General features: G+C 34.5%; 1 protein-coding gene across 1 annotated transcript in view; it reads left to right on the top strand.

Annotated features, from left to right (window-relative positions):
* Nucleotides 1-25,223, top strand: part of GALNTL6 (polypeptide N-acetylgalactosaminyltransferase like 6) — a 1,183,510-nt gene that overhangs the window by 550,690 nt on the left and 607,597 nt on the right. The gene's annotated exons all lie outside the window — the stretch shown is intronic.

The raw sequence follows: 25,223 nt of genomic DNA, 5'->3' as shown, positions 1-25,223 counted from the left end.
TATATGAGAATTGAATAATTAATTGACTACTTTAAGTAAATAATTATTTTAAAATTTATTTTGATTAAATAAATAATTTAACTTAGGGAAGAAAATACATTAGTTTAATTTAATCACGTACTAATAATTTAACGTCGGACCGCTCTGCTTCATTTGATATTGTTTGTACACCTCCTCTTTCTTATCTGGGGGTTGCTTTTACAATCATTCTTTCTCAGGGTTGTTCATGGATGTCCCTTGCTCAACTTTCTTCTTGAACATTGGTGATCCTCAGGGGTCTACTCACCACCCACAGCTCACCCCATTGTGTGCGCTAAGCTTGAGTGATCTGTTCCCACGTTCTGTACAAGTAAACTCTTCTCTTGCTTCTGATGCCAAAAGCTTGGCCTCTGTGCACTGGTCCCAAATTGACTCTCTGAGACAGGGTTCTGGATGAAGTAGAGAAGAAGAGCTTTATTGCTTTGCCAGGTAAAGGGGGATACAGTGGGCTTGTGCCCTCAAAAACTATACTTCCCAACCTGGGAGGATTTGATGAGGAGTTTTATAGCAGTAGTTCAAGGGTGGAGTTGCTGATAAGATTAGGCTGTGTGCAGGGCCTGCACTCCTTTAATCTGGTCTCAGGTGGTCTGATGAGTTTCTGTGGTTCCTTTAATCTGGCCTCAGGTGTTCTTCTTGAAGAGCTTCTCTGGTTCCTTTAATCTGGAATGAAGAATGCTAACATCTTCCATTTCTTGGGGGTTTTAATTCTATAAAGAGCTTAAAGGAATCGAAATCGGAAAAGAAGTAATAAAGCTATCACTGTTTGCAGATGACATGGTACTATACATAGAGAATCCTAACGATGCTACCAGAAAACTACTAGAGCTAATCAGTGAATTTGGTAAAGTAGCAGGATACAAAATTAATGCACAGAAACGTCTTGCATTCCTATACACTAATGATGAAAAATCTGAAAGAGATATTAAGGAAACACTCCCATTTACCATTGCAACAAAAAGAATAAAATACCTAGGAATAAACCTACCTAAGGAGACAAAAGACCTGTATGCAGAAAACTATAAGACACTGATGAAAGAAATTAAAGATGATACAAATAGATGGAGAGATATACCATGTTCTTGGATTGGAAGAATCAACATCGTGAAAATGACTGTACTACCCAAAGCAATCTACAGATTCAATGCAATCCCTATCAAACTACCAACGGCATTTTTCACAGAACTATAACAAAAAATTTCACAATTTGTATGGAAACACAAAAGACCCCAAATAGCCAAAGCAATCTTGAAAAAGAAAAACAGAGCTGGAGGAATCAGGCTCCTGGACTTCAGACTATACTACAGAGCTACAGTAATCTAGACAGTGTGGTACTGGCACAAAAACAGAAATATAGATCAATGGAACAGGATAGAAAGACCAGAGATACACCCATGCACATATGGTCACCTTATCTTTGATAAAGGAGGCAAGAGTATACAGTGGAGAAAAGACAGCCTCTTCAATAAGTGATGCTGGGAAAACTGGACAGCTGCATGTATAAGAATGAGATTAGAACACTCCCTGACACCATACACAAAAATAAACTCAAAATGGATTCAAGACCTAAATGTAAGGCCAGACACTGTAAAACTCTTAGAGGAAAACATAGGCAGAACACTCTATGGCATAAATCACAGCAAGATCCTTTTTGACTCACCTCCTAGAGAAATGGAAATAAAAACAAAAATAAACAAATGGGACTTAATGAAACTTAAAAGCTTTTGCAAAGCAAAGGAAAACATAAACAAGACGAAAAGACAATCCTCAGAATGGGAGAAAATATTTGCAAATGAAGCAACTGATAAAGGATTAATCTCCAAAATTTACAAGCAGCTCATGCAGCTCAATATCAAAAAAACAACCCAATCCAAAAATGGGCAGAAGACCTGAATAGACATTTCTCCAACGAAGATATCCAGATTGCCAACAAACACATGAAAGAAGCCTCAACATCATTAATCATTAGAGAAATGCAAATCAAAACTACAATGAGATATCATCTCACACTGGTCAGAATGGCCATCATCAAAAAATCTAGAAACAATAAATGCTGGAGAGGGTGTGGAGAAAAGGGAACCCACTTTCTCTGTTGGTGGGAATGTAAATTGATACAGCCACTATGGACAACAGTATGGAGGTTCCTTAAAAAACTGAAAATAGAACTACCATACGACCCAGCAATCCCACTACTGGGCACATACCCTGAGAAAATCATAATTCAAAAAGAGTCATGTACCACAATGTTCACTGCAGCTCTATTTACAATAGCCAGGACATGGAAGCAACCTAAGTGTCCATCGACAGATGAATGGATAAAGAAGATGTGGCACATATATACAATGGAATATTACTCAGCCATAAAAAGAAACGAAATTGAGTTATTTGTAGTGAGGTGGATGGACCTAGAGTCTGTCATAGAGAGTGAAGTAAGTCAGAAAGAGGAAAACAAATATCTTACGCTAACACAGGCAGGACAGGAATAAAGATGCAGATATAGAAAACGGACTTGAGGACATGGGGAAGGGGAAGCTGGGACGAAGTGAGAGAGTGGCATGGACATATATACACTACCAAATGTAAAACAGATAGCTAGTGGGAAGAAGCCGCATAGCAAAGGGAGATCAGCTCGGTGCTTTGTGACCACCTAGAGGGCTCCCTCCTAGATAGGGAGTTTGGGAGAGTGATGCAAGATGGAGGGTATATGGGGTTATATGTATATTTATAGCTGATTCACTTTGTTATACAGCAGAAGCTAACACACCATTGTAAAGCAATTATGCTCCAATAAAGATGTTAAAAAAAAAAAAAGAGCTTAAAGATATTGTTCTGTGTACCCCTTGAGGCGGAACCAGGACCCTGCCCCACTAATAGGCTGCACTATTGTTTCTTGGCTGCTCCTCCCTTGTCTCTGTATCTCCTTCCTTCCGTGATCAGCAACCATTCGAATCTGCCCTTTGGAACTCAGGGAAGGTCATGGAGGCTGAGGCCTATTCCCTAGACATAAGAAACGGGGGACAGAAATGCTTCTGTGGCCAGGAGCCCCATGGGTCCAGCTTGGTTTCCTGACCTGAATATTTTTAAAACTACTGGACCTCTGGGCCTCAATGACCCACAGGTGTTTCAAACTCAATGTGTCTAAACTCTCCCAATTTTAATTCTCTCTTCCTTCTCAGTTTATGACATCATTGTTCATCCAAACTATTCTAAATAGTTGAGAATTATTCCTGTGAAGTCTCTTTCTTGCCCACATCTCACATCCAGTCAAGGAGCAAATCTTGCCAAATGTGCCTCCTGCGTACTTTTCAAGCCATCCTCTCTTCTAATTCCATTCAAAGTAGCTGTAATTCACTCGTTGAAATGCCCTTCTGACTTGTTGCTCTGCCTCCAGCTTTGTCCCTCTCAAATCCATCATCCCTTATCAAAATGATCTGTATAACCAGCAAAACTGCCCCAACCACCTCTTTTTAAAACTCTTCTTTGCTTTCTGGAGGCCCCCACAACGTGCCAATCAGAGTGCATTCTTCCTCAAGAGGCCCTGAGTTCATGAGGGCTCTACTCATCTTCTCTGAGTTCCGTCTTCCAAATTTTGCCATTGCAAAACCAAGATTGCACGTATTCCATCCACACAGCCTTTTTAAAAAAGTTTTTATTGGAGTATAGTCGATTTATAATGTTGTGTTAGTTTCAGGTGTACAGCAAAGTGAATCGTTATACATATATCTACTCTTTTTTTTTTTTTTTATAGATTCTTTTCCCATATAGACCATTACAGAGTATTGAGTAGAGTTCCCTGTACTATACAGCAGGTTCTTATTAGTTATCTATTTTCTATATAGTAGTGTGTATATGTCAGTCCAAATCTCCCAATTTATCCACCCCCCGCCCCTTATCTTCTGGTAACTATAAGCTTGTTTTCTACATCTGTGACTCCTATTTTGTAAATAAGTTCATTTGCACCTTTTTTTTTTAAGATTCCATGTATAAGTGATATCATATTTGTCTTTCTCTGTCTTAGTTCACTCAATATGACAATCTCTAGGTCCATCTATGTTGCTGCAAATGGGATTATTTTGTTCTCTTTTATGGCTGAGTAATATTCCATTGTATGTATGTACCACATCTTCTTTATCCATTCCTCTGTTGATGGACATTTAGGTTGCTTCCATGTTCTGGCTATTGTAAATAGCACACAGCATATATTTAGTACCCGTGTACTGTTTTAAGTCCTGTTTTCTCTACCTAAAATGTATCTCCATGACACTTTCCTTGCTTCTGTGTCTCTTATTCTAACGAATCTTTTAAGACTAATACAGCATCTTCAGCCCATTTTCCTTGAAACTTCCCATGTCAGGCTATGCCACTTACCGAATGGGAGGCCTTGAAAAGATTACTTTAAAACAAACAAACAACAACAAAATCCTGTGATTCGATTTCTGCAACAGTAAAATGAAGATAATAATAGTACCCATCTCACTGGGTGGTTATACGAATTAAAGTGAATACATCTAAAGTACTTAGACAGTGCACATAACAACTGTTGGCAACTACCTTTGGAATGATCCCTCTTTACTTCCGTAGTATTCTGCGTTAATATCATTGCAATTTCCACATTATTTGGATGTGAATTTACATCTATCCCCACTGTAGACTAATGAGCTCCTTGAAGAAGAGGATCATCATGTTTTCCTGAGTAAACATGAGTCTGGGTCATAGTCATAAAATTGTTGTGAGTTGGACCAATCTGTGTATCCATTCATATACTTATCCCTGGAAAGAGAAATCATTCACATCATCAAAATTAAACATATGAAAAATAGGTTCAGCTGTTAGCAGAGTTTGTTTCTTCACTTCCTTTAATTAATTAAAATGATTGAGAGATTCCCCAAAATAGAAAACTTTGCCACTGCATAATAATGACATATGTCAGAGATAATGGAGCTTCCAAGAACAAATTGCTTCTTTGCAACAGTTGTCTCCACATGTTACAAGCTCACGATATGAGGTTATCGCCATTTTAGAGCGTTTGTAAGTAATCTAAGATGTGGTATTAATTGTTTTAAACATGTTATTTAATTTTCCAAGATAAGACAATTTTAGGAAAGCAGAATATAATAGAATTAATAAAATTAGGGTCAGAACTTGTCCATGACCAATGTCAGAGGAATCTTATGTTACATACAAACTAAATTCTGTTTATTTTGATTGAAAAGCTCTTTGATCTCTAGGAATTTTGAATTCCAAGAGTGCAAATCTATTAACATGTGAAAAAAGATAACAAATATTTCTTCCTTTCACACCGAGTCTCAGTGGCAGGGTGGCATGGGTTGGGAAAAGAAATATGTGTTGAATATATTTGATCCAATGTTATTTACAACGATTCAGAATTTTAAATAAAAAGTGTACAGAGGAATATGTTTCTTACCTGCTTATCCCCTAATCAAAATGAAACTAAAAAGATACAATAAGAATGCTCAACTAATGGACAGAATAAGATAAATTTACATATAATAATTCATATATGTGAAAAAGAAACATTGGAATTTTTTTATTTCAAAAGAACTTTTATTCAAATTAAAATAGCATGTACATGGCCTCTGTCCTCACATTGGACTCTTACCTCCATGAGGACAGATTCGGTTGCCTGGTTTGTCACTGCTACATCCCCAATGCCTAGAATACAGAAGAGAAGATGCTTAATTAATATTTGCTAAATAAATGAATAAATCATAAATGAAAAAAGTCCCCCTCCATTTCTGAAATCAGAGACCGTAACATCGTCAGCCCTCATGGTTGCAACAAACTTCAACCTCAATCCCAGTCTTGATTTTCTTCAAATTCCTTCTTATGCATAAACTTGTGAGTTCATCTGCAAACCTAGCATCGGAGATCTTTAAAAAACATCATAATGTATGTAGTACTTTCCTCTAAATTTTAACTTTTAAATAAGGACAAAAGTTCATGGAGTCCTATTAATTTGGTAACCCTGACAAAAATCAGAGACATTTTAAGAGCTTAAAAAGCCAGGCTGACCCACCTTAGACACTGGGTATAATTGAAGACAATTTCAGCTTCCATTAAGAGCTTTGTTATGTGCAGGCCCTGTCAAGATCTAGGATAAGCCTAGAGAAAAAGCAGCAATTCATCTGTATTCATTTCAACTTGAAACTGGCTGGTGGAGGCTATGAGGTAGATATAATTTGACAGCGTGTGTTTTGGTGATTGCTGTGGCGTATGGCAGGTTTTCTAAATTTTCCCTCACTTTTTATTACTAAAGGTCATACCGCATGTCCCTATTACTTAAGGTCATATAGAAACTACATACATATTGTTTTCTCATAAGTGTTTTTAGGTAGATCTGGTTGACAGAATAAAAACAGTATGCCAGTTAAATTTGTCTCACTGTTTCGTTTGCTAAATCTGGCCAATGTATGTACAAACTACAAAAGCAATGATAACCATTTAAATTCATTAAATTTAAGAATGTGAATAAGTATGTTTGTGATTGACATGTTGACATATTTTGACATAGTTTTATATTATAAGACATATAATATCCTTTCTGCGAGACTTCCTGGTGATGCAGTGGTTAAGAATCCACCTGCCAGTGCAGGGGACATGGGTTTCATCCCCAGTCCAGGAAGATCCCACATGCCACAGAGCAACTAAGCCCATGTGCCACAACTACTGAGCCTGTGCTCTAGAGCCCACGATCCGCAACTACTGAGCTTGCGTGCCACAACTACTGAGGCCGTGAGCCACAACTGCTGAAGCCCATGCACCTAGAGCCCGTGTTCTGCAGCAAAAGAAGCCACCACAATGAGAAACCCATGCACCGTAAGAAAGAGTAGCCCCCGCTCGCCGCAACTAGAGAAAGCCCACGCGCAGCAACGAAGACCCAACGCGACCAAAAAAATAAAATTAAAAAACATACATACATTAAAAAATATTCTTTCTGCTTTTCTTAGGATTAAAAAAAATTATTAACACCTTGTCAGCTTCAGATGTTAGCTGATTGATGACTGTAGATAAAGAGAAGAGACATAAAGTTCTCAAGTGCACGCTCTGTACATGAAGGCTCCTAAGCTGTGTCCGCTAAGAATTAGAACTAGTTTCTAAGATTTAGGCTTTAAAATTAACACCCCATGGGTCCTAGCGTGCCTTTTTTATGGGTACATTTGATTGCAAGAGAGAAAATAAAGGCAGGGAGGAGAGTTCTGTTCGTGTGGACAGCTCTGGTATTGCATCCCTCTGGTATTGCTTTCTCTTTGTTGGCTAACAAACAGGCTGGCTATTTTCTTCCCATGCTGGCCTGACCGCAGGCTTCAAAAGGGCTGCTTGTCGGGGTGTGAGTATTTTCATCTATGCGCGTTCACCCTGTGCGTACTGATTAACTGGGACTTTTTGCTGGCATCTGACAGACCTGGGTAGAAGTTGCACACTTCAGTCGCCTGTTAGACCTTGATAAATTTACCAAATAATGATCCCTCCCCACAATAAGGCCACCAATGGGCAAGTTTTCTTGAGGCGATATTGATAAAGGTGTTAGCTTGTTCTTATTTGTATTTCTGAATATGATCTATAATGGAAAAACTGTGAGAAAGAAGGGTGTTCCTATGTGTTGTTAAATATAACTTTGTTAATCTCATTCAGTGCTAGCTTTTTAAAAAAATATCCCAATGTCCTGAATTATATGCAAGGAATTAGGGTAAGGGCTGTGCTAAATCTTTACTTTTAATGGACATATTAATGCAGGTAGATTTCCCATTTTGTACTTCTACAAATGAACAAAATGAAGTCTCCTTGAATTAATAGTTTAGTTATACTATGTAACTCTTAATGCATACATGTTTTCTTCCAAAGAAATGTAATTTAACCCTCTGAGACATGAATATGTATATGTCTCATTAATAAATCTGAGAAGATTAATGTAAGTTTATAAAACTTCAAACTTTTAACCCTTTTTGTCAACACCATCACTGTTCTATTAAATAATAAAGATTCTAGTTTTTTTTTTTTTTTTCAGTATTAGCAGAGGACATAAAATGATAGTCAAAATGTATCTGAAAAATTGTTTTATCTTATTATAAGATTTGGGGGAGAAATGCCAGCAAAATAGTGTCGGTAAATGCAATGGGTATAAAATTATCAGGAAGGCTTGCACTGGTTTTGCAGTACACATCACCTTCAAGTACTGCTGCCCTTCCATGTAAATAGGTCTAGAAATAGTTTTATAATGACACTTACCAAGCTCTTACAGAAGATCAGAGATATTGCAAGCACTGTGAACTACTTTTTCAGTCACCCTTAACCAAAAGGGCCACCTAAGCGTATGACATTCTACATTCTGATGTAAAGTTCTAATACTGAAGTTATGGTTCTTAAATAATTCCTGTTGCACGAAAGAAACACTTGGCAGTACCAGAGCTGGAGTACAATTCTTGGGAATAGGTACTAATGTTTGGAAGCTGCAAAGCAGAGTCAAAAAGAGACCTTGACTCAGTCCCTACTTCATTGTCCTCAAAAATGAATATAAGAATGCTGCCAGCATCCCAGGGTGCTGAGAGGATGAAAGATTGCCTGTTTGGTTTGTAAACATTTGGCACAAAATTAATGTTAATTAATTAACACTGATTTTGCATTTATCTTAAAAATACTGTATAAAAATAAACAGGCAGTTATTGAAATACCAGTGATTTGATGAAATTTAAATGAACTCCCTGTGAAATGAATTATAAAGATATTTGTTTGGTTGGGTTGCTTGTTCTTACTTTATATTCAAGTGAATAAAAACTCTCACAATTTATAGTTTCTACTCTAGGAGTTTATCTTTTGTTATAGGAACCTAATGGTTGATAATAATATAAATTATTAATCTTATAAGATACAAAATGAAGAAATTACATTACCTACACATTGGTTTCTAAAGTGTATATGCTTTCAGCCACAATGTTTAACAAATGTATCTTTGAGAGACTGTGCATTATGAGCTAGATGAAATTGATGTTTATCTTTTATTTCTATCAAGACGATTATCAAAGATCATTTATTAAATATTTTATGTTGCTCTTTTTGATGATTTTATCTAAAACCTTTCAATATTCAGTACCAGAATGCGTCAGTATAAGATGGATGTTATTCTGGTAGAATTTTACTTGTAGTTTATATCTTCTGGTTTTTTTCCTTTTTACTGTGCAACGATGTACACTTTAGGTCAGTAAGGAAAAAATAAGAACATTGACACTCTCTAATATGCATCTGTTAACAAAAGTGATCTATTTTAATGGGATTTCAGAACAAAGAAGCACTATTCCCTTAAAGCTTTAAAAATGTAATTGGAATCTGTAAAATATATTCCATATAATTTACCATGAAAGAGAAGTAAGTGACAGTCTAAAAATGGTTACATTCCAATTTTTTGTTGTTTTGTTTTTTACAATGAAGACATTTAGAACAATTCATCCTAAAGCAATTTTGGTTTGTTGATTTTCAACTTGTCAAATTGTTTATTCCTTTTCCTTTTTGCTGTAGAATGTTAATGAGAATAAATTTTGTTTTGTGTGAAAATAATTTCACTTTTGTTACAGTTAAGTTGAAGAGATAATCTACCAAATCTGAACATTATCTTAACAGCTTATGTTCCTGTCATACTTTGAACTGTAGATTTAATTTAACTACACTCTGTTAAGCAAGTGTTATGAATTCATATAATTTGCCAAAGACATTCTAATGTAAACAGTAACGTAAAGGGAAGTTGAATAAACCTCTAAAAATCCCCATGGAGATTATCCCTTATTTTTATCATTTTTTCATTTTCTCTAAGAATTTTGGACAAAGAAGCTGAGATCTGCTCTTTGGATAAAAGATAATTGATTGTTTCTTTCCTTCAAATTTATTTCCTTTTTTCTTTTGTAGTGAATGCTTTTTTGATATATAATTCATATATCATAAAATTGACCATATTAAAATGTACACGTGTTTTTCACAATATTCAGAGTTGTGCCACCATCATCACTATCCAATTTTAGAGTATTTTCATCACCCCCGACCCCCAAACCCTATATCCATTAGCAGTCACTCCGCATTCCTCCCTCTCCCCTGCTCCTGGGAACCACTAATCTACCTTCTGTCCCTTTTGGAAAAGTTTTCAATTAGCAATAATCGCACCGTGGATAAATCTCACTGGCTAGGGAACTGCCGCTGCCCAGAGGTCACCTTCTGTCTGTCTCTTTGTATTTGCCTATCCTGGACATTTTATATAAATAGACTGATAAATAATAATTGTTTTTTGTGACTGGCTTCTTTCCTTTTCGTAATGTTTAGAGTTTCATCCAGGTTGTAGCATGTATAAATACTTCATTCCTTTTTATGAATTAATAATATTCCACTGTAGGAATAGATCACACTATATTCATCAATTCAGCAGGTATTATCAATAATGCAGCTATGAACATTCATGTACAAGTTATGAGGACATATCTTTTCATTACTCTTGAGTATATACTTAAGAGTCAAATTGCTGGACCATATATATGTTTAACATTTTGAGGAATTGCCAAACTGCTTTGCAAAATGGCTGCATCATTTTATAATCTATCAGTAACTTATGAGTATTTTCATTTCTCCACATCCTCACCCTCACCTGTTATTATCTGTTTTTTATTTTAATAATTCTCCTGGGTATGAAATAATGTCTTATTGAGGTTTTGATTTGCATTTCCCTAGTGAATACAGATGTTGAGCATTTTTTACATGTGCTTATTGGCATGTTCCAATCCATGAACATGGGAAATCTTTTATTTATTTAGGTTTTCTTTAATTTACTCAATAATGTTTTGTAGTTTTCAGTGCACAAGTCTTGAAGTATTGTTAAATTTATTTGTCAGTATTTTATTCTTTTTGATGCTATTGTATATGGAGTTGTATTCCTAATTTCATTTTCAGATTGTTCATTGCTAGAGTATAAAAATGCAGTTGATTTTATATATTGATTTTGTATCCTTTAACCTTGCTGAAACTGATTAAGCATATATATCCAAGACATACAAAGAACTCATACAACTTAATAGCAAAAAAAAAAAAAATCCAATTAAAACTGGGCAGAGGAACTGAGTAGGCATTTCTACAAAGTAGACATATAGATGGCCAACAAGTACATGAAAAGATGTTCTGTATCATTAGTTATCAGGGAAATGCAAATCAAAACCATAGTGAGATATCACCTCATACCTGTTAGACTGGCCATCATCAAAAAGTCTACAAGTAATAAATGTTGATGAGGATGTGGAGAAAAGGGAACCCTCCCACCCTGTTGGTGGGAATGTAAATCAGTGCAGCCACTATGGAAAACAGTATGGAGGTTCCTCAAAAAATTAAAAATAGAAGTACTATGTGATCCAGCAGTAGTACTTCTATTTTCTTTTGGATATTTATCTGAAGAAATCAAACACAGCAATTTGAAAAGATAATGCTCATTTCAGCATTAGCCAAGATATGGAAACAACTTGTGTCCATCAATGAATAAAGATAAAGAAATTATGGTATATATATACCATATGGTATATATGTACATATATATATATATATATATATATGTGTGTACACACAGTGGAATATTATTTATCCATTAAAAAGAGCAAAACCGTGCCATTTACCACAACATAGATGGACCACGAGGGCGTCATGCTCAGTAAAATAAGTCAGATAATAAAAAATACTGTATGATTTCTCTTATGTGTGGCATCTCAAATAGATACATAAATAAATGAGCTAAGCCTATAACTGCAGAGAACAGATTGGTGGTTGCCAGAGATGGGGGTGCAAGATGGGAGAAATGGATGAGAAAAAATAAAATTGATTATTAGTTCTAATTTTTTATGTGGATTTCATAGGATTTTCTATATATAAGCACATGTCATCTACAATTAGATGTTATTTTACTTCTTTCTTATCAATATGAATGCCTTTTACTTGCTTTCCTTGCCTGATTGTCCTGGCAAGAATCCCCAGTATAAAGTTCAATAAAAAGGTAATAAATACATCCTTGTCTTGTGCTCATCTAACATGGAAAGCATGCAATCTTTCCTGCTCAAGTGTCTTCTTAACTCTGCTGTTTGGTAGATGCCCTTCATCAAGTTCAGGAAATTTCCTTCTATCCTTATTTTTTGCAAGCCTTTATTATGAAAAGATGATGTATTTGTCAAATGCTTTCTCTATGTCTGTTAAAATGGTCATGTGGTTTTTGTCCTTTATTGATATGATGCTTGATACTAATTGATTTTTTAATGTTAAATCAACCCTGCATTCCTAGGATAATAAACCCTTGGTAACGGTATACAGTCCAATTTACATGTTGCTAGAGTTGGTTTGTTAGTATTTTGTTGAGAATTTTGCATCTGTATTTACAAGAGATGTTGGTCCATAGTTTTCTTTTTTGGGGATGTCTTTGGTTTTGATATCAATGTAATACTGGCTCTATTTTGTTTACTGTTTGCATAATATATCTTTTTCCATCCTTCTACTTTCAACTTATTGATTTTCAGTGTGTAATTTTAGAGAGCATATTGTTGGCTATTTTTTTTAATCCATTCTACCAATTTCTGCCATTTGATTGGAGGATTTAGTCAATTTATATTTAGTCAATATTTAGTCAAGTTATATTTAGTCAATATTTAGCCAAGTTATAATTAGTCAATTTATATTTAAAGTCATTACTGTCATAATAAGGTAGAATTTATATGCCATGTGTTATTTGCTTTCAAATTTTTTTTGTCTTTTTTTGTTCCTCTTTTCTTCTACTATTGCCTTCTCTTGAGTTACATGTACAATTTCTAGTGTACTAATTGAGTACCTTTGTTGTCTGTTTATACATACACACACAAATACACATATACTTTTTCCCTTAGTGGTTCTCCTAGCAGTTACAATTAACTTAAAATAATTTCCAACCTCATTCACATTCACATCAACTTAATTTCAATAGTAAACAAAACACTTGTTGTAATGTAGCTTTGTTCTTGCTACCTCTGCTTTGTACTATTACTTCACACAAATTATACTTTTATAGGTTATAAGTTGATCGGCACAGTTTTACAATTACAGCTTTATACAGTGCCTTTTAAATCAGATAGGAAAAGAAAAGAGTTACAAAAACTATATTTATGCTTTTACCTTTACCTATGTAATTATCTTAATTAAATTAATTTAATAGTATGCCTTATTTCTTCATGTGAATTCATGTTTTTGTCTATTGTCCTTTCATTTCAACCTGAAGTATTTCATTTAGTATTTCCTGTAGGGCAGGTGTGCCAGCAATGAATTCTCTGATTTTTTGTTTGTTTGTTTGTTTATCTGAGAATATCATAATTTCTCCTTCATTTTTGAAAAGTAGGTTTCCTGATTATAAACTTCCTAGTTCAAGTTTTCTTTCAGCATTTGGAATATGGCATCATTTTACCTTCTAATTTCCATGTTTTCTGATAAGTCACCATCTTATTGAAGGTACCTATACCAAATGAGTCATTTTTTCTCTTGCTGCATCCAAGATTCTCTCTTTGTCTTTCAGTATTTTGACTGTGATGTGCCTAGGTGTGGCTGTCTTTGAGTTTGTCTTACTTAGAGTTTATTGAGCTTCTTGTATATGTAGATTGATGTCTTTCATCCAATTTGGAATATCTTGATCATTATTTCTTCAAATACTCTGAAAATATTCTACAACCATGTGTCTTCCTCTCCACCTTCCTCTACCAAATTTACATTTCGTTCAGTTTATGTAAACTAAAATGCTCTTCCCATCGTTACACCTTTCTTCACTCTCTTACCCCTTTTCTTTGCTCATACTGTTTCCTCATACGTCAACATTTCCCCCCATCTTCTATTTCTATTTGTTTTGCAAACTTATGTCTTTAGCATAAATATCTCCCTTTTCCTCCCAAACACATTTTCATTAGAGTTGGGAAACTCCAATACAAAAGTACCTGTTTTAAAGTAGTCACACCTTCTATCATGAAGTGTAGTTATTCACTTACATGTCAAATGAAACCACAGTAACCACCATTTTAACGTGCTCTCTTTTCTACTGCTCCTAACAAGTCAGTGTTATTCTGTTTACACCATTTAACAGAGGAAGAAATCCTGTCTACCTTAACATCACAAGTTAGTATTAAACTTCAGTTTTACTTGCTCTAGATCTCATGGCTTCAGCCACTTGGTTCTAAGATTCTTGAACACAGTGGAAGAATTTTATGAAGATGGAGTGTTGTATGAGTCTGCTGTTGTTGCTATTTGTACATTTGTTTTAGAAATACCACCACATTAGTCAGTTTGAAATAACAGATCACATTGTGTTGGAGCCTTGTATATTTGAATCAATTCTTGTTTTCATTTCAAAGTTGCTAGAGCTCCATTTTGGTGATTCTTTACAATATAAAGTAGAGGTGTGGGTTTATATATTTATATATGAGCTATAGAAAGACTTTTTGTGAAATAATAAAGACAACTGGTAGGAAAGTTGCATGGAAAATGTTAAATGACCGTAACCTCTCTGTGAAGTATTTACTTCAGCCTGCAAAAGACTTTACGTATTCAGAAGTCAATCCTCCAAATGGAAGCTAGTTTATTTTACTGAGATTGGGTATTAGCATTTTATCTGCTTCAGCCTGACTCCAATTTGCTGTATTAGTTTATACAGTCCCCTTTTGAGTGCTTTATGAAACTCATATTCAGCCTATTAGAAGAGGTGCTTTTGTCCCAGTAATAAGACCATTATGTTAACTGAAATAATCTGTGAGAAAATCACTTGCATCTCATATAGGACATCTAATTAATTTTACAAACAGTAGTTTTAGTGTTAGTTGCCTGCTTTAGGGGGAAAAATCAATTGTATCATACTTAAGTGGCACACCACACACAAAAATAAATCATTATTTCTATTATTAGCTATTCAAAACTAAGCAACCAGAATCCTTGTGCAACATCTGCATATTTTTCTTTGAGAGCATTATTTTCTTGGTTATCCTAATCCCTAATGGTTTAAAGACTGTGTTTAATCATCCTTCAAACTCAAAATTCAGAAGTGTATGATTGTATTAGACACCATTTCAGGATCTATGACCTACGTCTTATTTTGTGTTCATATGAAATCCTTTAGGGTAATGTGGAATAAGATATTTGTGCCTACTTTATTGGCATTTTCATGCATGTTTAAATATCCTCATGACACTATTAATAATAAAAATTAATAAGAAAAATATGTTTAAAACTTTTCCAGTTAGGATGAAATTAGTTAGCCATGTCCAATTCAAGACGTTGAAAAAATAACAGAACAAAAGAGATAAAAAAGGATATAATTAAAATAAGAATAGAAATCATTAATATAGTAAAAAAGTATGTCCTGATGCATTTTAACAAAACAGTTTCTTTCTTTTTAAAACTAATTACTAGGCAAATTCTCTCAAGATTTATTGCAAAAATGAAGAGTATGATATTTATTAAAAGATTAGAAATTGAATAGGAAATATAATTAAAGTAGAAAACCAATAATAGTTTCTGTTTATGTAGCAGTCACAGTAAAATGAATAGACATATATAACATACAATTTAATGTTGACATCCAAACTCAGCCTGTTGACTACTTCTGAGGAAGGGAGGGGATAGTTGAAATCACTGAGATCTATATGGCGGTCTTCAACTTTGTCTCAGAAGTTTTATTTATTAAAAAGGTAGCAAAAGGATTTGAAATGACTGTTGGCTTAAATAACAGGATTTGACAAAGCTAGATTGTAGCTCTAGGGCTGTTTATATACCTTATAGTTCATCATAATAATTTATAGAGTTAATTGAGTGAAGGGTTTTGGGAGGGCAATATAAACTAAGGTATTACTAAAAAAAGAAAATCCCTTTATTTAGTTCAAAATTTAAAAAAATAACGCTTTCCAGTTTTTTTCTTAAAAAATTAGTTTCCTATGTTCCCATTTCACCATTTGAATTCAATTTAGTGACAGATTTACAATGTATGACTGATTGCTTGCAAGTAACTAATGATGTACTTCCTAGCACATGTATTGTGGCCGAATGCTGGAAACGGCTGATCGAAGCATTTTTTGTTGCTTAGATTTTATTTTCCCTAACTAGTTAAATTTGCTTTAGCAAAATAAAGGTTACCATGTATTTTAACCATAAGAAAATAATACGAAATATTTTTAGAGACTGCAATCTAGTATCTTGAAAATTTATTTTTCCAACTTTGTAATATCTCCATTTCCAAAAGCTGCTTTTAACATGCTCTCAGATTTCATGGATTATCTGTGAAATGAGCAACTGTAGACTTTTTAGATCTTAGTAACCAGAACAAAAGCAGTATTATTTAGGGAAAATAATAAATATAACTAATTACGACTTGAAATGCAATACTTTGTTCAAGTGGGAGGCATGAAGTAGAAAGGGTAATTAGTAGTGTTGAATTATCACAGAGAAATGGGAAATACAAAAATGTTTTACACTGAGGCTCCAAAGAGCTTTGATTACAAACAGGGCATGAAAACCAGAAATCTTGGCCTTCTTTAAACAAGTATAAATAAAACCTAATATCTGTAGAATAAGGTAAGACTTTATTGGAAAAATAGAGAGGAAGAGTGGTTAATTGTATCACAAGTCAATATTACTTAAAAATTTTAAACCCATTAAATTATTATATATAATAGTTAAAAATACCTAACTTATAGACTAGGTGAGAAGGAACTATCACATTTCTCAAATTTTAATACACCCAGTGTTGATGTAGCTATATACAACTAAGGGGCCACTGACTTACAATGGGAATATTTCTGACAAATGTAATTTGTAAATACTTACTCTCAAAATGCCCCCCATTTGTTAGTTCTGCATTGCCAACCACGTGGAAAAGTCAGAAAGACAATCCTGAGTCATCAAGTGGGGCACATAGCCTATTACTAGGTAGATGGAATATGCAGTGAATTCCAGAACCTTACCCAACAAAGTCTCAAAGGAACTTAAATGAACTCCCTTGCTAGTTGATTTCCCATGTTGATCGAAAGGACACACTAATGAGATAAATTAATCACCAAATATTTTAATCTTAAAAAATGAAAAACAATTCTTCTAGTTAAGAATTCTTTACATGTATCATAATTTCAAGGGCCATTTCAATCATACTATGAAGACAATTGAAGACAATTCATACTATGAAGACAATTCAAAAATTTTAAATATACAAAACTGAATATCCTCAGTTTCTCTTAGGGAAGAGGTAAAATCAAACGTCCCTTAGAATATTCACAGTTTTTAAAGGAAGGAAGTGTTGTTCTGGCTGAAAGTTTTTTTTGGAGAGAGAAACATACCTGGATAATGAAGGGATTTCTGTAAAACATCTGCGTCTCCAGCTCTTATAGGGACAAAATTACATGCTGAAAATAGCCCAGGCTCTAGTGCCAGATTATGTGGATTTGAATCTCTACTTTTGGCTTATTGGCTTTGTGACCTTTGGGAAAAAGGCATACAATTCTCTCTGCTTCTGTTTTCTCATGTATCAAATGAGGATAAGTATTTGTGTCACAATCTCAGAAAAGGTGATATGATGATTTTGTAATAGAACATGTGAAGTGTCTGGCCCCTAAGAGAAAAAACTTGAGAAAAATGAGAACAGGATAAGCACTTCTGAGAACTGGGTGACATCACCCCTCCACCTGTCAGTCCCACAGTTCTCAGAGACCGCTCCACCACCACCTTCTGATTTACCTCTCAGGCTTCCCTAGGACCCATGCACAGTTTTCATCAGGTCAAATTCGTCCTTAAACAAAATAGATCACTGTGAGATTCCAACAGCTCTGAGCCGCAGATCAGTAACTTCAGTTCTATTTTCAAAGGACATTGTTGTTCATTAAAGATACACTAAATGATGAAGTATTGATATAATGTTTTCTTAAAAAAAAAGAATCCCATCTCTATCTTAATTGAAAATGTATAATAGGCAAAAGTCCTTATATGGCATACCAAAATATTTGGGGGGTACAAAGATTATATACCTCTCTCTCTCTACAAGTTTTCTCTGTGATAACCCCATCAGTGACCCTGTTATACTCAATTAAAAGTGATGAGTGCCTGACTGATTTGACATTATTTAACTACTTTCATAGGATATTTGATTTTCACTCCTGGGACATCCTTAATTATTCAGGCTACTTATTAATGCTAATTTATTCAGGCCTCTGCTGAGAACTCAAAAAATTAGGAGGGTTTTATATTATCTTTACACTTCAATTTCTACTCTAATTTTAAATTCATTTTCCCACATCGTAGTTATAAAGAATTTGATAAGTAGGCATACTTTATTCTAGTTTTTTTTATTATGAAATCTGTTTAGTAAAGAAACTGCACATAAAAGTTCAGTGAAAAATTGTGTCAGATTAAAGAGTTGAAGATGGTTACTTGGCCATGGTTAATCATTAATCATGGTTAATCATTATACAGGTAATCTGATTTATAGAAGTTTTTAAAAATTTCTAAATTTTGGTGAGTTTCTTCTTGCCACAATTTTATATTAGCCCTATAATTAGTTGCCATTAGGCTTTCATTTTCCATATTTTTTTCTTTTTGTTGAGAAGTATTTTCAAAAAGTTTAATTAAAGCAAATTATAACTGAAAATTGTTATTTTTTATTCACATAGGATAATGTGAGAGTCATAGAGTTTATGTGCCATAAATACATGGGTTCCCAACTTTTTATTAAAGGCAGTGAATGTGGAAATTAGCAGTAGCCTGGCAATCTCTTTTCTTCTTTTATTGCATAGGAAAGAAAGAAGGTTGAACCAGTTAAATTCCCTTCTAAGCAGAGTCCTTATGTATGACACGTTTTGGCAGGTCCATTTGGTCTGTTTTAGGCTGCTTGTATAGTGCCTGCCACATAGAAATTACAGCTATTAATACCATTTGTATCTTAAGGTCTATTCATCATCTATGTTCAAAATTTCTTCTTTTAATACTTAAGAAGGTATTAGGGTAAACAGCAGTTTCTTCCCACCTTTAAGTGGTTTACATCTGTATTCTAGAAATTACTGATGCTACAAAGCTTCTGACATTAGAATCTTCCCCAAAGAAAATCATATCAACAGGCTTTGACTGTCTTCAGAAGCATTCTGTGTTTATGAATGAATTGATAATGTATATCCAAAAAGTCCATCACCGCCATCCCTTGGTCAATATTTACATTCAAAAGTCCATAATTTCCATAAAGCAAGGTATAGTAAAATAGTCGTAAATATTAACATGCACTGTGCCTTAAAAATTATCAGTAGTTTTGTTTTCACAGAGGTTTATTATAAACAATGCTTGCAAAGACTGAAAAGATATAAATTTATTTTATTTAATAAGGATGAACAGAAAATTTATAACATTTATATTTTATATACTTTTGTTTTTAATTTTAATCAGAATTCTTTAGATATAAATTAGTATTATATTTTTCATTGTTAGAATGTAACTTTCAGTAAAATCCTATCTTACTGTTAGCAACATGAAATGATTTTCTTTTGAACATACAGTTCTTTTTTGTAACATCTTTATTGGAGTATAATTGCTTTACAATGTTGTGTTAGTTTCTGCTGTATAACAAAGTGAATCAGCTAGCTACTGGCATCAAGGGTCATTTAACAATTTTAGATTTTTTTTCTAAAGTAAAATATATTCTGAGACAGAATTTCGTAAACAGTGATGGTCATGTATATTGTGTTTCTTGTAGAGGAAGAAGCGAGATACCTTAGTGTTGTTAATAAACAATACAGGATGCAACTAAAGATTATCATACTAAGTGAAGTCAGAAAGAGAAAGACAAATACCATATGATATCACTTATATGTGAAATCTAAAGTATGACACAAATGAACCTGTCTGTGAAATAGAAACAGAATCACAGACATAGAGAACAGACTGGTGGTTGCCAAGGGGGCGTGGGTGAGGGAGAGGGATGGACTGGGAGTTTGGGGTTAGTACATGCAAACTATTACATACAGAATGGATAGACAACAAGGTCCTACTGTAGAGCACAGGGAAGTATATTCAGTGTCCTGGGATAAGCCATAATGTAAAATAATATATAAAAGAATGTGTGTGTGTGTGTGTGTGTTTGTGTGTGTGTGTGTGTATATAACTGAGTCACTTTCCTGAAATTAACACAACATTGTAAATCAACTATACTTTAATAAAATAAATAAATAATACAGTAAAGAAATGATCTCTGCCCCCCTGCAACTTCCCAAGATAATTACCAATAAAAGAGGTGAAGTATTACAGATTTAAAGAGAAGTAAATAGCAAGGTTTCCTATGAAATGGGCAGAGTTTTTTAAAGGTTTAATCATTAATGTAATTCTCCTGCAAATCAGCATATACCATTCATTGTTAATACACAGACTGCAGCTACCTCCTTGGTATGAAAAATGAGTCTAAATAATTGGGAATTAACTGCTGTGTTTTCTGACTTTGCACATTGGTCAGCCAATGGCAGAGGCCGGGTCAAAGTTCACAGAAGCATAGGGTGGTGAAATTGTCCTAGTGCCCCTGCCATCGGTCTAAAGGTCTCCAGGAAACACTCAGGATGCCCACCTTTTACCAACCCCAGAAAAGGCTGCTGCCCTAAGACCCCAAAATTGTGTACCTTGAATACGTGTATTTTCCTTCATGCTAACTGTAAAACACTTTGCCATCAGCTTCCTTTTCTTCCTGACCCAGATCCTCCCTCATTCTGCCTGAGATGCAGGGGTCTTCCCTTCATCTTGCTGGGACACCTGTCTTCTTCCAGTCTAAAGCCTGTACACCTACCATTACTATTTTCTTTCATTTAGTCCCAAGACTTTATATCCTGCTTGTTTTGATTTACTATTTTTGCGTTTATAATATTTTTTATAACTGGTAATCTCAGAGAATAGCTATAATTTCCAATAGTTTTTATAGGACTACAAACCAGGTGATGGTTTTCTGAAAATAAGAGATGGTGCCCATCCTGTCCCCAAACCCAATCATAATTGTCTTCTTTCTTAAGACTAATTCTCAATAAAACCATCACCTGAATAATTAATTATGTTTATGACACCTTTGACTCTGTCTCAACAGAAATGTAGTCCCACCTTCTAGGAAGTGTGAGGTTTCTCAGTGGGAATACATTGTCGTGGCTTGAATTAAAAAATAGAAAGTATTGGGAATTCCCTGGCAGTGCAGTGGTTAGGACTCTGAGCTTTCACTGCTGAGGGCACGGGTTCAATCCCTGGTCGGGGAACTAAGATCCCTGAAGCCATGTGGTGTGACCAAAAAAAAAAAAAAAAAAAATAAGTAGTAGTAGAATTTCATGCATGCTACTTTATTTCTATGTAATTATCACTGTGTTCTAATTAAAAATTTAACCTTGAGCATTTTTATTTAATGCAGTAGTTAAATATGTAATTCAGTTCATTTTGTCTGCTTCTTTTCAGAATTAGTAGCAAAAGATCCTTCATTTGAAATTTAGAAGTGTTCTTCATTAATTTAAAAATACTAACATAGACGATCTTTCAACATCATATTTTAATGCTGATTTTTTCTACCATGATATCTACTGTATAATTGCTAACAGTTGAAGTAAGAAAACTTTGGTAAGCATAAAGATATAAAATTTGAGATGGAGTTAATGTATGATGGAGTGTGCACAGGGGTATCGACCTGCCCATGTGAGAGAGATTCTAGAGATGTATGGATTAAAAAATATTGTATTTAATAAGTTTGTGACAGTTAACATAAACTCTTTAGAAGTCTTCCTATTTAATATTGCCCTAGTCCACTTGGGCTGCTCTAACAAGAATACCATAAACTGGGCAGCTTATAAACAGCAGAAATTCATTCCTCACAGTTCTGGGGCTGGAAGTTTGAGAGTGCCAGTGTGGCTGAATGGAGTTAATGCTTATTTTAAGTAATTAGTCAGTGTCTAGGTAAGAAGGGATTCTGATGGACTAGTGTGAAAATGAGCTGTCAAAGTAACAAGATATCAGGGGCACTGACCTTTTATTAATAAAATGAATAAATGTTTAAATGGCATTTATGGAAGAAATGGCAGATGAGGCACTGACGTGACTGAATGTGGGAAAGTGTTATTAGATTTGATCCATTAGAGGCTGGCCCTGTTCTCTTCAAAATGAGATTAGCCTTTAGCAATCTGTTTATTACTTGAATTATGTGTTGAGATGGAAGAAAGAAACTGACAGTAGAAAGGCAAAGAGTCTGTATTCCTTGCTGTAATCGAGTAAATTATAAAAAAAAGTGTATTGGTGTTTTCTATAATAGTGATAATTGGAAACAACCTGAACTTCCAACAGTAAGGGATTGGTTCAGTCAACCGTGGTACATCAATTCAGCAAATGTATTCAGTTCCTAAATATAATTTTGTAGGAGTATATTCAGTGGCATAGAAATATAGTTATGTTGATTTGTGTTTCTGGGCTTGGTTTCATAAATATGTGTTTGAAGTTTTTATACCATTGCCCTACCAGCTTTTCTTTTTCTTCTTCTTCTCCTTTTTTTTTTTTTTTTTGGCATATGGGCAAACTGACTTGAGCCATTTAGAAACTGTAAATGTGGAAAAGATTATAATATTCCATCTATTCAAAATAAGCAATACTAAAATTAGCAAAAGAAAATCCAATTTTTGAATTGTCTCATGATATCTCCCATGCTTTTTTGAAAATCACATATAAATTATTAAAAGATATATATAAATGTGTTTTATATATATGTGTGTGTATGTGTGTGTGTGTGTATATATATATGTATGTGTATATATATATATGTATGTATATATATATAGCCACTACCTTTTGAATGCCTTGAACATATGGTCAAATCTGCCTACTGGGTAGCAGAGCATGTGAAGTAGATATGGTTTTGTGTGTGAAGTTAATATGGAATAATTATTTATATCATCACAAATTAAATAAATGAATTGTATCAATGAAATATCTATACATGTATATGTTTATATAAATAAGTATATAGGTATATATTGCAAAAAGTTACTAGTGTTTAACTCTGGTCAAAGGATTACACGGGTGTTTAATTTGGGCTATTTTCCAAAAATTTCTATATTTATCCATACATTTTTATTGAGGAGAAAACTGTAAGTGCACAGTGGAAAGAGAGAACAAATTGATTTGCATGATGTGTGCTTTTAGTACAAGCTGAATCTTCATTAATGTGACTCCATCCTTGGGGATGTTATTTTCTTCCCTCAATTTCATAAATTTTCCAGAAGCCAGTGTGTAGTGTGCATTCATATTAGCAACTTAGAGACCCAAGAAATCAGTTTCAGAACCTGACACTACATCCAAAAATCTAATTTAAAGAAATATATTTTTCTTAAAGTATTGTTAAATGAATATTATCTGTGATCTATTTCTACTTTACACGGAAGGGCCCCTAGGTATGTGTCTCCTCTATAGCCATATGATTTTGTTACTTACTTTGCAGAAAAGTAAAACTTTTAGCTAAATCAATGAATTTCTCATCCACCGGTCAGATATCCTAGACTATAATTGAAAAATCAAAGCATGATACTTAAATGAAGACGTATTTTATTCAACTTGATTTAAAAAAGAATTCTTGTCCTAAATCTACTATTGATAATGATAATTTTAATTCACTGTGAATTTATAATTCACTTTGACCAAGATTTTTTTTTTTAATCTACATGTAGGCATTTAAAGATTTTGCTTCTCTCATTTACACCTTTGCCATTGGTTATCAAGTTTATAAGAATAAACCAGTTGGAAGGTTCAGCCACTTACTTTTTATGAAAAGTATATAAAAGCCTAACCAGTAGCACAGCAGGTTTTTGAAAGCCCTAGATTTGTGTCCTTTTAAAACTTTAGAAAAAAAATCAATTGTGCTAATTAGAACTCCCAGTCCTCAATCATCACCTGCCTGCTTTCTTTGTTTCCTTTGAATCCAACAAATGTATATGTTTTGGTATTTTTGAGAGTATTGGCAGAGTTAGCAAGTAATAGGAAAAGCTCAAAGTTCAGCTGAAGTTTCTCTGATGCTTACAGAGTATTTACATTATAATACTATCAGGAATGTCTCAGGAGAATGAATGCAAGTCCATTTTAATTTTACAAGATTGATTTGCTACCATAATGTATCAGTATGGACAAAGATCTACTAGAAAACTACCCAAACATATGTTGATAAAAGGATGAATCCCCAGCGTTATAGAATGATACGTACAGAGCAAAAGACCGATAACCCGAGATACATGGGGCCTAGCAGCTGAGCAAAACCCAACAACTATGACATAATTTAAAAACACGTAATGTCAGGCTCCTGTCAGACCACAGGAGACTCTAGAAACAGAGTCGAAGGGGTCACAGTCTTTGTGGGGCAATTAAATCTTGAAACACCTTGAAGGCCCTGTCACACTGAGAAGGTGGCATCTGCAGCCGGCCGCAAATGCAGGAGCAGCCCAGACAGAGGTGCAGAGATTCCCAGGTGGTGAGGCCCGGGGGAAGGGCGAGAGGGCTAGAGAAGAAGGACCAGGGGAGGATCCACCACGGGAGATTCAGACGTGTTTACTTCCGAAGGAGTGGTCGTGTAAAGTCAGGTCTTCCACGAGTATGTCTCCCAGACAAATCCACACCTCCATCCACCTCCCTGACTGTGCATTTCTGCTTAGTGAGAGTGACAGACGTACATTTCACAGGAGAGCTGTTCTGTGAAGGGAAACGTAAGTGCAAAACAGTTTGCTGTGATTGATGATACTGAGGTGATCATCCCACACGCCTAGAAGAGGTAGCAAGAAAGCAAATGCAGTCTACCGTTTTGTTTGTTACAGACACAGAAAGGTGATCTCCTCAGGGTCGTTTTCTTGTCTTTGTGCAAAGTTTATATTTTAAATTTCTATATTCCGTGTTAACTCCCATATTCTTTCATTTGTGTTGTTTCTATCACATGAAGAGTGAACCCCATATGAAACACACATACAAACACACACACACACACTTGGAAAATGTATGAAAATCACATAGAGCTTTAGCCTTCTCTTCTCGAGATGATTTTGGCTTCGGTATAGTTTTGCTGCTATAGGCAAAACAATTAGGAAATCCACAATTAGGAAATTATACTGTCTATTGATTTTAATGTTTAAGTCTAATTTTCACTC

The sequence above is a fragment of the Eschrichtius robustus genome, chromosome 10 (genome assembly GCF_028021215.1).
Source record: "Eschrichtius robustus isolate mEscRob2 chromosome 10, mEscRob2.pri, whole genome shotgun sequence".
In the NCBI taxonomy this organism is placed as follows: Eukaryota; Metazoa; Chordata; class Mammalia; order Artiodactyla; family Eschrichtiidae; genus Eschrichtius; species Eschrichtius robustus.
This window is presented reverse-complemented; position numbering and strand designations above follow the sequence as displayed.